This window comes from Neofelis nebulosa, chromosome 6 (assembly GCF_028018385.1).
Source record: "Neofelis nebulosa isolate mNeoNeb1 chromosome 6, mNeoNeb1.pri, whole genome shotgun sequence".
NCBI lineage: Eukaryota > Metazoa > Chordata > Mammalia > Carnivora > Felidae > Neofelis > Neofelis nebulosa.
The window spans coordinates 32090493-32104872 of NC_080787.1; the positions used below are offsets into that span (position 1 = coordinate 32090493).

The following is a 14380-nucleotide window of genomic DNA, read 5'->3' on the forward strand; positions in this document are numbered from 1 at the left end:
ATCCATTCTGATACCCTATGTCTTTTGGTTGGCGCATTTAATCCATTGACATTCAGTGTTATTATAGAAAGATACAGGTTTAGAGTCATTGTGATGTCTGTATGTTTTATGCTTGCAGCAATGTCTCTGGTACTTTGTCTCACAGGATCCCCCTTAGGATCCCTTGTAGGGCTGGTTTAGTGGTGACAAATTCCTTCAGTTTTTGTTTGTTTGGTAAGACCTTTATCTCTCCTGTTCTAAATGACAGACTTGCTGGATAAAGGATTTTCGGCTGCATATTTTTTTCTGTTCAATACATTGAAGATCTCATGCCAATCCTTTCTGACCTTCCAAGTTTCAAAAGAGAGATCAGTCACGAGTCTTATAGGTCTCCCTTTATAAGTTAGGGCATGTTTATCCCTTGCTGGTTTCATAATTTTCTCTTTATCCTTGTATTTTGCCAGTTTTTCTATGATATGTCGTGCAGAAGGTGGATTCAAGTTACGTCTGAAGGGAGTTCTCTGTGCCTCTTGGATTTCAATGCCTTTTTCCTTCCCCAGTTCAGGGAAGTTCTCAGCTATTATTTCTTCAGGTTTCAAGTACCCCTTCAGCCCCTTTCCCTCTCTCTTCCTCCTCTGGGATACCAATTATGCGTATATTATTTCTTTTTAGTGTATCACTTAGTTATCTAATTATCCCCTCATACCCCTGGATTTTTTTATCTCTCTTTTTCTCAGCTTCCTCTTTTTCCATAACTTTATCTTCTAGTTCACCTATTCTCTCCTTTGCCTCTTCAATCTGAGCCGTGGTCGTTTCCATTTTATTTTGCATTTCATTTAAAGCGTTTTTCAGCTCCTCCTGACTGTTGCTTAGTCCCTTGATCTCTGTAGCAAGAGATTCTCTGCTGTCCTCTATACTGTTTTCAAGCCCAGCGATTAATTTTATGACTATTATTCTAAATTCACTTTCTGTTATATTATTTGTTATATTATTTAAATCCTTTTGATCAGTTCATTGGCTGTTGTTTTTTCCTAGAGATTCTTTAGAGGGGAATTCTTCCATTTGGTCATTTTGGATAGTCCCTGGAGTGATGTGGACCTGCAGGGCACTTCCCCTGTGCTGTGGTGTATAACTGGAGTTGGTGGGTGGAGTTGCAGTCAGACCTGATGTCTGCCCCAGCCCACCGGTGGGGCCACAGTCAGACTGGTGTGTGCCTTCTCTTCCCCTCTCCTAGGGGCGGGATTCACTGTGGGGTGGCGTGGCCCGTCTGGGCTACTTGCACACTGCCAGGCTTGTGGTGCTGGGGATCTGGCATATTAGCTGGGGTGGGTAGGCAAGGTGCACGGGGGCAGGAGGGGCAGGCTTCACTCGCTTCTCCTTAGGTGATCCACTTCAGGAGGGGCCCTGTGGCAGCGGGAGGGAGTCAGACCCGCTGCCAGAGGGATGGCTCCGCAGAAGCACAGCGTTGGGTGTTTGCGCGGAGCGAGTAAGTTCCCTGGCAGGAACTGGTTCCCTTTGGGATTTTGTCTGGTGGATGGGCGAGGGAGATGGCACTGGTGAGCACCTTTGTTCCCCAACAAACTGAGCTCTGTCGTCTCGGGGCTCAGCAACTCTCCCTCCCTTTGTCCTCCAGCCTTCCCGCTTTCCGAGCAGAGCTGTTAGCTTATAACCTTCCAGATGTCAGGTCCCGCTTGCTGTCGGAACACATTCCATCCGGCCCCTCCGCTTTTGCCAGCCAGACTCGGGGGCTCTGCTTGGCCGGCAGGCTGCCCCTCCGCCCCGGCTCCTTCCCGCCAGTCCATGCAGCGCGCACCACCTCTCCGCCCTTCCTACCCTCTTCCGTGGGCCTCTCGTCTGCGCTTGGCTCTGGAGGCTCCATTCTGCTAGTCTTCTGGTGGTTTTCTGGGTTACTTAGGCAGGTGTAGGTGGAATCTAAGTGATCAGCAGGATGCGCGGTGAGCCCACCGTCCTCCTATGCCGCCATCTTCCCTCTCCCTCTGTATGATACGAATGTTAATCCTCTTTAATAAATAACTGAGGTCTTTAAGTCTTGTATAATGATCCTTCTGCCTTCGTCTCACACTTCTGTTCAGCTTCAATTTTTCCCCATAATTTTTCGTTCTGTATCACTGATTTGCTGCTCTGCTTCATCCATCCTCACCATCATGGCATCCATTCAAGATTGTGCCTTGGTTATAGCATCTTCTGATTTCAGCCTGACAAGATTTTAGCTCTTTTATCTCTGCAGAAAGGGATTTTTCCTGTGTCTTCTATGCCTTTTTCAACCCCAGCTTGTTCCTATAATTGTGGGGCGGTGGGGTTAATGTTTATTTTTGGGAGAGAAAGAGAGACAGTGTGACCAGGATAGGTGCAGAGAGAGAGTGAGACATAGAATCTGAAGCAAGCTCCAGGCTCTGAGCTGTCAGCACAGAGCCCAGTGTGGGGCTGGAACTCACAAACTGTGATGTGACCTGAGCTGAAATGAGACACTTAACTGACCAAGCCACCCAGGCACTCTTAGCTTTTTTTTAATATTTTATTTATTTTAGGGGAGAGTCCAAGTGGGGAAAGGGCAGAGAAAGGGAGACAGAGGATCTGAAGCAGGCTCTACACTGACAGGCTGACAGCAGTGAGCCCAATATGGGGCTTGAACTCATGAACTGCGAGATCATGACCTGAGCTGAAGTCAGACGCTTAACAGACTGAGCCACCCAGGTACCCCATAATTGTGCTTTTAAATTCTAGTTCATACATCTTACTTATATCTGTGTCAATTAAATCCCTGGCTGTCATTTCTTCCTGCTCTTCTTTTCTGGATGAAGTCTTCTGTGTTGTCATTTTGGAGAAAGAAAAAAATTAATAAAATAAAATAATAAATAAAAATCAGGGGTGCCTGGGTGGCCCAGTTGGTTAGGCATCTGACATTGGCTCAGGTCATGATCTCAGGGTTTGTGAGTTCAAGCCCCGTGTCAGGGTCTGTGCTGACAGCTCAGAGCCTGGAGCCTCCTTTGGATTCTGTGTCTCCCTCTCTCTCTCTCTCTGTCTCTCCCCCACTTGTGTGCTTGCTCTCTCTCTCAAAAGTAAAATAAACATTAAAAAAAATTATTAAAAATATTAAAAATTAAAACAAAATGAAAAAACTTCAGTAAATGAAGTTAGATCTTAAGTGTGTTTCAGTCTGCTTGGTAAGAGAGGCTTGATAGAGAAAAGAGAGAAAAAAATAAATAAATTTTTAATAAAATAAAATAGAACAAAAATGTTCTTTATCCAAGAAATAGAAAGAAAAAAAAAAACTATAAACAAAAACAGAAGCAAAGAACAAATAAAAGGAAACCCAAATAAAGCTAGATCCAGTTTCCCCTAGAGCTGAAACACCCCTAGAGCTGCAGCACCCTATGATCTGTAGACTAAACAGGTGGAAGGGATTTGTCCTGGTCTTCTCTGGGAGGGGCCTGCTGTGCTGATTCTCAGGGGGCCTTGTTTCAGTGGAAATGCGGCTCCAAAGTGCAGATGAGTGGGACTTGGTGTAAGCAACTCTGGCCTCCACTAGGTGGCACTGTGTTTCCCTCTGAAGTCTGACCATGCTGGTGGGCTTGGGGAGGGTGGGTAAGGGAAGATGCCCTTTCCTTACCCTGGGAGGGCAACGCTTGGCTGCCTCTGTTCAGGATAGCCTTCATTTCTTTCTTGAGCTGAGACTTGGACTGTGATCTTGAACTGGATTTGATCTTGAAAAGATCAATGGCAGCGTTTGAATTTTATGATTGTCAGAATGGCTTCTGCTATACTTTGGTCTTCCAGCTGGTCTGTTTCCAAGGCTATAAATACTTCTGTAGTTGTAATCAAACTACCAGTTTCTTGATCTTTCATAACTTCTCCTAGAGCATCTATATTGTATCTGTCATAATCGTCGTAGTGTGAAGAACTGTACACATTCCTCCCTTCCTTGGTTTTCATTTAATTTGGAGTCTTCTGATCCCTCTGTGCAAACTGTATTTCATTTTGGCATCCATAAATACATTTTCTATCCAAATTACGAAAAGCATCTTCAGTGTCACACATCCTTGGTTGAACATAAACAAATCCTCTTGGATAGCAGGTATAAAAATCAAGTGGAGCATACATATGAACTATAGGACCATAATGACCAAATTCCCATTGTAAACCTTCAGTCTGATATTGTGGGCCACATTCCTTACAAACAGAGATGGCGTTGGGAGGGAGGGGTGCGCACAGGTAGCGTGATATGACAGCAACATGAGTCTGGGCAGGGGCATTAATGGGCTCAGTAAACTGTCCACAGATCCTCAGACACTCTCAGCCAAATGGATCCACTGTGACAGCCCTCTGTAAGTTATACTTAATTTTAAAAGAGGGAAAAACTGAAAATTTAAAAATCTTGAAAAACAGAGTATCATCATTTAGTAAGTACAGCCAATTGCTTACCTTTTTCAAATACGTATCTTTGTGTAATATTTTGTGTAGGACATTTTCAGCTATGAAAGTCACTAAATCCAAGTATCTAAACAAAATGAACATTCAGACCTTCAAATCACTGTTATTTCAATTTAAAAATATTTTTTGTTCTGCTAAATGTCAAACTTAGAAAACTTATATTAAGGTGAAGCCTCATAAGCCAAGACCCCTGGCCCCCATTGGACATGTCTCATGAGGACATGCATTTGCTATTGTGTTAAGATGATATTGGTTGTTTTTTTTTTTCAACTTTAACATAACCTAGCATATTTAAACTAATAAAATAATTTTTATTTCCTTTTTACATTCTCCTTTTCTGTTTTTCTTATTTTTAATGCATGGAATATATAATATACATCTACATGTATAAATTATGTTTTATACATTTATGTATTTGTTTTAAACAATATAATTATTTATTAACATAGTGGCACATAGTTTTATATATCAGATGTTATGTATCACACATTATAATCTTATATCAAGAGGGTTCAAATTTATTTTACTTATAACTTGGATAATCAGTAAGTTTGAAGACTATGCCTCTTGATGGCAGGTACCATGCCTTAGTCCCACTGGGGTCCCCACCATAGGAAGTCCCTTTACATAGTGGATTCTCAACATATGTTTGAACAAATGAGTATTTTAGTAAATGAATGGTTTCCCAATATGAGAATTATACTAAGTCTTAACATTTTTTCCTGATAAGAAAACATTTCAAACAGGTAGCATTTGTGTTTTCAGATGCCTGTACAAATGTAGGTGACACCTTTTGTGTACACTGCTTTAGAAAGAGCATGAGAGAGGACCTGGTAACACAGTAAGTCATAATTGTACAAATGGAAACATGTAGGTTGCCCCATTTTTGTCATTTTTAAGCTTGTAGCATTGAAAATGAAATACCAAACATCATTTTGCTTTGGGTCATATTGAAAACTTGATGAATTTGTTAAGATACTGCATTTTGGTCCATTTTTAAATAAAAATAATTTACAGTTTAACTGTTATTTTTACATACATTATCACATTTTATCCTTCCAACAACCTCATTGGAGTAAGATTTTATGTTCCCCATTTGGCTGATTTTTAAAATTTGAAGAATCAGAAAAGGAATCAGACTTGTTCAAGATACTAGACTTAGGACCTCAGCCCTGTTCTTCTGTCTCTAAATTCTAACTTTATCATTCTTATTGGAGAAGTATATAGGGTATAGGAGACCAGAGAGATAACAATACTATATAATTTTGCCCATCCTAATATTTTGTAAATAATTGGATTACAAAAGCACTTTGTGCCTTTCTCTGTCCGAGGTACCCCTAACAAGGTATGAAGAGGGAGAGCTGCCACTTTCCCTGAATGAGGGCTCATAGGCTTTGGTCTCATAGTCCTACTCCAGCTGAAGAAACAAGTGGCGGCTTGCTAAAAGGACAGTATGTGTATTCAGTTTTCCTTTTTCTGTGAAAAACAGTGACTTATATTGGATCATTTCAATGTATGATAGAATTATAAATGTTACTATAATGAAAGATAAAAATATCAGGAAGAATAAAGAGGTTACTTTTGTTTTTGGATAAAACTGTACCAGAATCTTCCCTTCGCAATAAATTTGGTAGAGTAATAAAAGGAAGCATTGATTTTGAAGATGGAAGAGCAACTGCGTAATTGTTAATAACCTCAAGAGAAAAAATAACTTAGAATTCAGATATTGGAAAGAAATTTTGTTGCAGAGTCAGAGAAACAAAATCCTAGCAATAAAATGAGTTGTTGTTACTACCTTTCCTGCTCCTTCTTGCTACTATTGAGTTCCCGTGCCTTTGTAGTTGATAGTCCTTACAATAAACTTTATATCCAGCGTTATAGATAATGCAAATGTAGGCTAATGTAGGTAAACAGCTTGTCAAAGTCAGATGCTACCATCAAAGCCCTTTCTACCTTGCTATAATGCTTCTTCAATTTCATCATTTCAAACATTTAACAACCAATTGCTTAGTAGTTTTAATTGTCACAGTTAGGCTTAAAAGATACTTATTGAAAGATTTAAAAGATTTTATCACAAATGGCAAGATTTCATTCTTTTTAAGGCTAATGTTTCACTTAAGGCTAATATTCCACCACATCTTCCTTATCCATTTATTTATCTATGGATATTTAGGTTACCTCCATATGTTGGCACTGTATATAATGTTACAGTAAACATAGGGATGCATATATCTTTTTATATTAGTGTTTTTGCTTTCTTTGAGTAAATACCCAGTAGTGGAATTACTAGATCATATGGTATTTCTATTTTTAGTTTTTTGAGGACCCTCCATAACTGTTTTGCACAGTGGCTGCACGAATTTACATTCCCACTAACAGTGCACAAGGGTTCCCTTTTCTCTACATCCTTACAAACACTTGTTATTTCTTGTCTTTTTGATACTAGTTGTTGTGGCTGGTGTGAGGTGACAATACGGATGGACCTAGAAGATATTATGCTAAGTAAAATTAGTCAGACACAGAAAGACAAATACCATACAATTTTGCTTTTATGGGGAATCTAAAAACCAACAAAAAAACAGAAACAGACCCATAAAGAGGAAAAACTATTATTTACCAAAAGGTTAAGGAATAGGAGGATGGACAAAGTGAGCAAAGGGGAGTGGGAGGTGTAGGCTTCCAGTTATGGCATGAATAAGTCACCATTGAAAGATACAACATGGGGAATACAGTCAATGGTAGTGTAATAGTGTTGTGTGGTGATCAGTGGTAGGTACACTTATGAGCATAGCATAATATTTAGAGTTGTTAAATCACTGTGTTGTACACCTGAAACTAATGTAACTTTTTTATCAACCATGTCTCATTAAAAACATTTTTTTAATGTTCATTTATTGTTTAGAGAGAGAGAGACAGAATGCGAGCAGGGGAGGGGCAGAGAGAGAGGGAGACACAGGATCCAAAGCGAGCTCCAGGCTCTGAGCGGTCAGCACAGAGCCTGACACAGGGCTTGAACTCGTGAACAGTGAGATCATGACCTGGACCTGAGCCGATGCCGGATGCTCAACCCACTGAGCCACCCAGGCCAAGACCAAATGTTGAGAATACGGACTTTATGTTATTACTTCTTTGCTGTGCTCCACAGTGGTGATTCCACTGATAGAGATACAATAGCTGCTCCATAACATGGATAGTACCACTCTGCATTTTCATACCATCTACAGTGGGCCAGACAGTGGTAGAGCACTTTCTGTGTGTTCATTCACTGAATCACAGAGGCCCACACAGCTAACTAGAGAAGGCAGGATTCTAACCCAACCAGTCAGGCTTTAGTGCCATGTTCTTCAGCCTGGCTTCTCTCATAACCATTTTATTAGTTGTGATTTAATTGAGGTCATCTTTATTTTTAAAAAAACAACAACTTGAGACTTTGAAATTAAAGTCACTACAGACTTGTTTATGAAATGTTATATACAAATGTAATAAAACGTTGTAAGTGTAAAACAAAATGCATTCCTTTGCATAGTTAAAATGATGTCTCTTGTCTCTTTGACTTTGCTAATTGAAGTACTTTCTAATGAAAAAAATATTTTCTGCCAGAAGGCTAAATTGAAACAAATGAGTTTGTTTTATCAATTGATGTTAAATTGATTAAATGTCTACCTTTAGGTCTGAAATTCAGTATATCATGTATCAAATGATGAAACTGATATTCTCTGTTAAATGTATGAGGTGATCTGTAATATTTATGGTAGTGTAACTCATAATTTGTTTTACCCATCAGACTTTAACTTTGGAATGGGAGATGTTGTGATACCCTTGCTCATTTTTGAGTCTTGAAAGACATTTGTCTATGATGTATATGAATGCTAAACTATTAATAAATAGAAATATTTTCCTAAAAATGGAAAACATAAGCCATGAAATAATTTTATTGTTATTTTCACTGCTGGCAATGTTTTCTCTTTTCATGAGACAAAGTTTTCCTCTTCTTATTTAAAAGATAGGAGATCATGGGGCGCCTGGGTGGCTCACTTGGTTAAGTGCCCCACTCTTGGTTTCAGCTCAGGTCATGATCTCACACTTTCATGAGTTTGAGCCCTGCATTCGGCTCTGCACTGGCAGCACAGAGCCTTCTTGGGAACCTCTCTCTCCCCTTCTTTCTGCCCCTCCCTCTCTTTTTCTCTCTCAAAAGAAATAGACTTTAAAAATAAAATAAAATATAGAAGATCATATTAATTAAAGCCAAAAAAAGATTCTGATAAAATTGAGAACTGTAGAGGTTGAGGTTATTCACTCAGAGACTACATATGAAGCATATCCTCTCTTCAAGTGTTCACTTTTAAAATCCCCTATATGGCAAAGACACTCTGTCAATTTTGGCAAAGAAATCAACTTAGGAATGAACAAACTAAAACATGAAGACCTGGAACTTAAAACCCTTTCTCTATTCCAGCAAAACTAATTTTATTGTAGAATATTTAGGCCTTTCTGTCTGTCAATACTGATACAGTTCCTGGTTACCTTTTTTTAATAGGCAGTAATTTCAATAATGTGCCTTAAGAGTGTAATTGAATAATTTATTTCAGAAAAAAAAAAGTTTTCATGTAGTGTTTCAGTTTTACCAAAAAAAGTACATTGTGGGATATTTATAGTATTTTTCAATCTATTTTTATCTGTAGACTAGGACTGATAACTGCCTTAGGGCATAGGGGTTAAAAACAGGAAATGTGGTTTATAAAGTAGGTAGTATCTCCAGAGTTTCCAAAGTTTGATTTCTTATAGTACTGACTGAAGAGTATCATGTTTCAAAACAACATTAGGCAGCGTACCTTGAAATCAGTCTGTGTTTAAAGGAGTCGTCTGTCCAATTAAGACAGGAAATGCTTCATGGAAAAGTTTGCGCTCTTGGTATAGGTTCAAGTAGTGTAGCAGTTGTTTTCTGTAATTATACACTGTTCTTTCTCTCCAGCTCTGTTTTAGACAGTCTTTATGTAGTTAGATTGAGCATAAGTCTCATGTAAATTTTAGTAAATTTCCTTTGACCTTTGTGTTTTGATTAAAATTTTATTTTAGTGTTTTAATGGAAAGTTTTGTCTTTATCATAGAGAAGGAGCATATATTATAGTTACTAATTATAGTAATTAGAAAATCCAAGTTAAGAAAACAAAAAGGTATGAAAAAGCAAGGTTATAATTTTTATGGCCTTAAATGACAGTTTGGCAGAACTGATCAAAACTGAAAACCCTTGACTCAGCAATTCCATTTCTAGGAATATATCATACATAAATTATTCTATGAGAATATAAGGATTGATGTTCACTGCAGAATTATTTATAGTAGTATATAATTGTCTAATATAATAGAATAAATTATGAATAAATAAAAAATGAATAAATCGTAAATAACAGAATAAATCAATTATGGTACATCCATAATATAGGATACAAGGCAGCACTTGAAAATGATAAGGTAAATATATATACACTGGCATGGAAGAATGTTTGTGATATGTTACAAAATGAAGTAAACAAGTTTTACTTGGAATGTGTAGTGTAATCTCATTTTTTAGAGAAAAAAATTATATTCATGGGAAGAGATTGGGAAGACTACATGCCATACTAAGGAGACTGATGGAGAAGTTTATTGGACTTTTATTTGTTATTATGAAAACTTATACTTCTGTGTTTTAATTCTTTTCAGTGAGCATTTAATGTTTTTCAAAGTAAGAAATCAAGAAGAAAGACCTGATTAATCCAAAATGTTCACTATTCTGTTCTTATAAAGACATTCTTTAGAGAAGTCTGCTTAGTGATTTGTCCAAATTACTATTATAAGAGGAGTCAAACCCATTTATGTAACACTTTTTAATTTATAAAACATTTTCCCATACTTGAAAGAATACCTGAAGCCCCGGTTTATTAACTGATTGTCCAGCTAAAATGTAAATCCAAGCCATTCTGTACACACCTGTACATTATCTATTATTAGGTTATTGCTAGGCATTATTTCATGAGATTGGCCCAAAAGCAACACTAAGATCCTTCCAACATGTCAGGGAATTGTTTTTTTCACAGTGGTGCTGAGGATTTCATCAAACAGAGTCCTCTGTTTACCAGTGTGGGTTTTAGTGTTTGCTGAACAATTTTCTTTTGTGCAGTTACTTTCTTGTGCTGTTTTATAGATAATGTAAGCCTCTCTCCCGTGTGCAAGATGGTTGTGTTCTCTTAATTCTGGTAGTGTCCCCATTAGAATGTGAGGAGAGGGGGCTTTATTTTTTATGAAATTTCTCTTATTTTGGTCACTACTATATCTCTAGTGCCTGGAAGAGAGTCTGCCATGTAATAGTAATAGGCACTCAATAAATATTTTTAGTAGTATGTCCATTCCAAAATCAAGTGCCCTCCCTATTTGATTAAAAGAAGAAAATGGCAAATAGAGCAAGAAAAGACTTCTTTTCCACTTTCATGTATGAAAATCAAGACCTTCATTGTTGAAGAAGATGGTATGTGGTCCAGGCCCAATTACAGGAAGCTCACCCTGCGAGAAGCCTACAGGTTCTTGCTCAGAGCACAGATGAGCTTTGTTTTCTCCATGGGGAATTTCCACACTGGGCTACTAGATTAATTGCTAACTGATAGTCTAGATTGATACTGTGTGGGTGGGGACACTTTTTTGGTCAAATAGCATGACACATTCTAATTTTATATTCACAGAGTAGAGGAGATACATATTATAAATACTTAGAAGTTGTTCTCGGTCCCTTGGAAAGTTGTGGGGGCTTATCTAAACGGGAACCTTTTTAAAAACAATACTTATTACTACATCATAATAATGTAGCATTTGTAACTCCAAGAAACAGTCAGTTTGCCTTATTTTTCTGTGTGCACTATTCACATGGACAGCTCATTTCCTTGTAGTACAGTAAAATGTGGCATTTATGGCCCACTAATGTTGAAGCTAAAGCTAAAACCCTGGTTTCCTAACACATAGCTAAATGTTCATTATGTCCTAATATATCTGAGCTCTTTCTGAGTATCAAGTATCAAGTGAACATTCAAAACATTCAAAAATGTTAAGTTTATTATTTGAAATAGCGGTTTGCTAAGTATATAGCCAGAAAAACAAAGCATATTTGTCAAACTAATGTATTTAGACTTAACAGCATTCTATGCTGCTATACTTAATTTATCCAAACTATATTTTTCAAATGGATCCTGAAAAATTATTTTGAAAGGACTGTTTTTTGTTTTCTTTAACCCTATGAGAAGTAAGAGATACATGCTTTAGCAGAGTATCTCCTTTACACATAAACTGAGGCATGTACATTTTTAGTGAATGGCTCAAGTACAAAATTATATATTATTTAAAACTTTTCTCAGATGTATTTGTTCACTCATTCATTCACTTATCAATTTATTTAAGAGGGTTAAGGGAGCTTACTAGTGAGCAAGACCTACATGGCGTTTGCCTTCTTTTATTTCTGAACTTGTGTTACAGGCCAGCCACTGTGGTAGGTAGTAAGGATACAAAGACAAGGTAAGTGAAAGGTGATACCCATGCATGTGGAGTTAACAATCTAGCAAGGTAGATAGATGTTAATCAGGTCATCTTATAAATCAGTGGAAAGCTGTTACAGTGGGAGGAGAGAGAGCTGGCGCCAAGAGGACATGAGAGGTCTTCCCTAACAATTGCTAGTATGTTCTATTCAGCCCTTCTTTCCAAACCAGTGCACAGTATGACAAAACAGTTTCACCAAAATTCCAACTTCTAGAGAACTTTGTGTAAACTAGCAAAACAAGAGTATAGTCAAAGACAAATCTCTCCAGTTCTAGCACATCCCAGTAACATTTGGTATTGTATCTGGGCAGTCTGCCTCTGTCCTGTTCTTAAGCTGTTCAGAGATCGCTGGTGCCACTCAAAAGAACTTTACCTACAATTAGGATATGCTGTAGCCTGGTGACAGTCATGATGTGTTAGAATGTCCAATCTTCAGGGGCACCTGGGTGGCTCAGTTGGTTAAGCATCCGACTTCGGCTCAAGTCATGATCCCATGGTTCATGGGTTCGAGCCCCGCATCGGGCTCTGTGCTAACAGCTCAGAGCCTGGAGCCTGCCTCAGATTCTGTGTCTCCTTCTCTCTCTACCCCTCCCCCACTTGTGCTCTGTCTCTCAAAAATAAACATTTTTTAAAAAAAACAATGCCCAATCTTCTCACTGTGTGTTTCAGAAAAATAAATTGGTGTACTTTTTCTAGTTACCATACCTATTACCCAACTATTTATGTCTTTGTTAAAAAAAAATTTACCTGAAATATGTGTACTGTTTTGTAATCTACAAAGTGCTCCCTACCATGGAGATAAGTTCTCTTAGGGTGGGGCCGTTTCTGTTTTGTTCTCTTTTGTACACCATCACCTGTCAGTGCCTAGCACATAATAGATACACAAAAAATATTTAAAGAATAAGGGAATAAATAAATATATATCACATTTTTGTAACAGCTCTGATAGCAAAACAGACATTGTAATGTCTACATTTTGTAAAGTAGGCTAAAAGGTGAACTGATCTTTGTCTAGGGTCATATCATTATGTATAGATCCCAAGTCTTCTGGCTTTACATTGAGTATTCTTTCTGTTACCTCAATGAACTTAAAAGTCATCATCAACCATTAATGTTAATAATCTTAAAATTAGAATAAAGTCTAGTCGGAAGGAAACATATACCACCAAAATCAACTACAAAATGGTCCCTTTGTCATAGACATGGAACTTTTGAAAATAGTACCATAACCTAAAATAAAATCCTGGTCCTGTCTCCAGGTACCATGACCATGGTCCCTTTAAACCCTGCCATCCACTTCAAGGCCTCAGCCAATTTAATAACAAAATTTAGGTACAACTCTTCTCTGATGGCTCTAGGATCTTTCTTGGCATCCTTACTACCTCTTTCTTGCTTTATAAATCTAACCTGTTCCATTCAAGGAAGTTAGCTCAGCTGTTAGTGAGAAGACCCAATTTTACATTCTCCAAAACCCAAATCTGTTCTCTTTCAACTCTGAGTAATTGTATTTCTCTCCTTTTGTCATGATCTCCATGTACTTTCCTCTTTGAGGTCAGAAAAGAACAAATTGATCAGTCTAGCCACCCAAAAGAAGATTGCTACCTTCTGTCACCTGTGTTTTGATGGGGTCCTTTGACATAGTGCCACATGAGCAAGTGAGGCAACCTCTGGCATCCTGCCACTGTTATAGGCTTTTTTTTTTTTTTTTTTTTTTTTTGGTACAGATCTTTGAAAGAATTGACATCCTCCTACAGCTAGAATTGGAGCAACACTTTTTAAAAATTTATTTATTTTGAGGAAGAGAGAGAAAGAGGGAGAGAGAGAATCCCACACAGACTCTACACTGTCAGCATAAAGTCTGACATGGGGCTTGATCTCATGAACTGTGAGATCATGACCTGAGCCAAAATCAAGAGTTGGACACTAAATGGGCTGAGATCATGACCTAAGCTGAAGTTGGACACTCAACCAACTGAGCCAGAAAACTCAAAAGGCAGTTAAAACCAAGGGGTTAATCTATGTTTAGTTTTTTAGAAACACATCTGAAGTCTCAGTATAGACCCCTGAGAGAGTAGGGTAGGTACTAGGTTGGCTAGTGTGTAGGGTGTGCTACTGGTTTTGTTTCTCCTTAGGCTGATAACTGGCTATTGAGTAGAATAAAGAGAAAGGAATTGAAATTCTTAACTAGGAAGACCACAGAGATCTTATCTGTTTCATGTTTGTGAACCTTCAGACCTCAGTCTCTAGACACGGACGCTGTCTAGTCTCTAGGTCCAGTGCCCTTCCTCCACCCCTCCCAAATACTATTCTTTAACCTTTCAAGAACTTGACAAAAAGGAAATCACAAGTAAATGTTTCACAAATTAGTATAAAACAAAGATTTTGTTTT

General features: G+C 38.0%; 1 protein-coding gene and 1 pseudogene across 6 annotated transcripts in view; one reads left to right on the forward strand and one right to left on the reverse strand.

Annotated features, from left to right (window-relative positions):
• Positions 1-14380, forward strand: part of EXOC2 (exocyst complex component 2) — a 282492-nt gene that overhangs the window by 245720 nt on the left and 22392 nt on the right. The gene's annotated exons all lie outside the window — the stretch shown is intronic.
• On the reverse strand, positions 3414-5835 carry LOC131514800 (serine/arginine-rich splicing factor 10-like; annotated as a pseudogene).